Genomic DNA, 2,025 nt, shown 5'->3' with positions numbered 1-2,025 from the left:
ACGCCGAGCCAGCAGGAGTGGAAGCGAAGTCTCTTGTAAGGTAGAGCGAAAATTTCCACATCGAGTAACAGTTATGGAGCGCCTACTGCATACACGTGTTTTGCATACATTTAATAGACTCCTCATAATTACCGAGAATTGGCTGTTGATGGCCCTAATTGGAAATAGGCTGCGCTCGTGTTTGACCACCTTTTACTACCCGGGGCAAGCCACTTACATACCCTCAGACTCATTTTCCCCATCTGTAAGACAGGAACAAAGGAAGGCTGACCCCAAAAGTTTGTGCTAAGGAATGTAGATTACCAGATGGTCGAGCTCCCATTTTCCCAATGAGGTTTTTTTGTTTGTTTGTTTTTTATGGCTCACTTTATAAACTTCCAAGCATATAGATGGCTTAGTTAAATGCCTAGTTATGGTAGTTGACTCACATAGCTAGCCTATTTCAAGTCACATACTCTGTGTGTCTGATGTAATGTACCTTTCGGAGAAATGTATTGCTTTTTTCATTCTCTGGTTTTGTGAAGCAATGTTACTCAAGCTTTCATATGTATCTCTGATACAAAAGCCTTCGTGGTGACTAGAGCCAGCTTTAGGGTCACCTATAGAGCTGTAAGACAGACACGTGTTTCACTCCTAAGTTGCTTGAGTTACATCTTTTGAATCTAGGAATGTTGTTGTGACTGAGAATGTTATATCTGAAGCCACGGGACTCATTTGCTGGCTTTAGCAAATCCATGGATTCATTTCTTTTACTGGTCCTGTCTCCGGGTGTACCAGGACTATTCACCACAGGTCACTGACTGCTCTGTTTTTAAAAAGGTCTTTGAAAGGCTCGTTATAACATCGACCACTTGGAATCACAGGACCCATTTGCCAGGAATAATGGCCAAATCTGGATTGTATTTCTTTACCTTGTTTTTTTGTTTGGGGTTTTGTTTGTTTGTTTTTAGGACTTCAACTTATATTTCCACCCATCCTTTTAACAATTCTATTTTGTTGTGTTATATAATGTACATGATGTATTAGTACAACCGTATAAATGCATAATTTGTAGTTGCAGAGTCTGCATGTACAGAGAAACAGGGTAGGTCTGCTGAGAAAATGAGGCTGAGTGCAAACAGAGCTTTTGGAGAGGCTCTAGGAGGCTGTGGCTCCTCACCTCTGTCCAAACAGATGCTAATTCTGGCAGGAGTTTTCTCCGGTCCCCTGGGAGCAAGCAAGAAAGAACATGTACAACATACTTCCATTGAAAAACACTCTTTTAATCTATGGTTGCAAGCCTCCAGTACTTTTCGAGTTAAAATGTCTGTTGTATATAAGATAATGGTCATGGTAGACAGCAGCTTTTTCCATATTTTTAATTGCTTTTTTCTTTGCCTCATTTTTTCACCCTCAGGTGAACAACTAATGGAATCCAGTGCAATGAACAAGTGTTTGGGGCTCCTCATCTCCTTTTTTCTCAAACTTCAACTTGGCTCTTCAAAATAACATAATTAAGACAGCAGCCCCGGTTCTGGAAGGCCTTGAAGACAAAATGACACTTCCTTTTGAGAGCATGATGGGTAGGGGGAGAAGTCACCCTGTATATTCAGGCAAATACTGCAGAAAGCCTGTCATGGCTTGGCTATGGTATGACAGTAAGTAGGTGCGTGGTGGAAGCAGGATTTGCACCCAGGTCTGTCTGGTGCCGGAGCCCATGCACATGCAGGCCCACGGCCATCCCCAGCATTAATAGGAGGCATTCAGGCGGGGAGAAGTGAATTTGTAACCAATCCACAGGCATTCACAAATGGGTCAGGGAGTGACCTCAGAGGGTGGAGGAAACTTTCTTTTCCTTTTCATATAAAAAGAAAGAAGAAGGGGAAGGGAGGATAACATAAGAGAAAATAGTCTTTTAATCAGCATTGTTTCAACTTTATATTCTGTGTCCCTCACAAGTCCATATATATATACATATACATGTTTTTTCCCATAACCCTCTTCCATTTGCTAGCAGCCATGACGCATTGGACCATTAGCCCCTTG

General features: G+C 42.0%; 1 long non-coding RNA gene across 1 annotated transcript; it reads left to right on the top strand.

Moving 5' to 3' along the window:
• On the top strand, positions 1-1,746 carry LOC107184517. The gene is made up of 3 exons (XR_001515366.1): positions 1-40; positions 702-792; positions 1,397-1,746. It is a non-coding gene; the product is annotated as an uncharacterized LOC107184517 (long non-coding RNA).
• Positions 1,747-2,025: the final 279 nt, after the last annotated feature.

The sequence above is a fragment of the Myotis davidii genome, unplaced genomic scaffold (genome assembly GCF_000327345.1).
Source record: "Myotis davidii unplaced genomic scaffold, ASM32734v1 scaffold391, whole genome shotgun sequence".
Lineage (NCBI taxonomy): Eukaryota > Metazoa > Chordata > Mammalia > Chiroptera > Vespertilionidae > Myotis > Myotis davidii.
The sequence above is the reverse complement of the archived record's forward strand: the minus strand, read 5'-3'. Positions and strand labels throughout refer to the sequence as shown.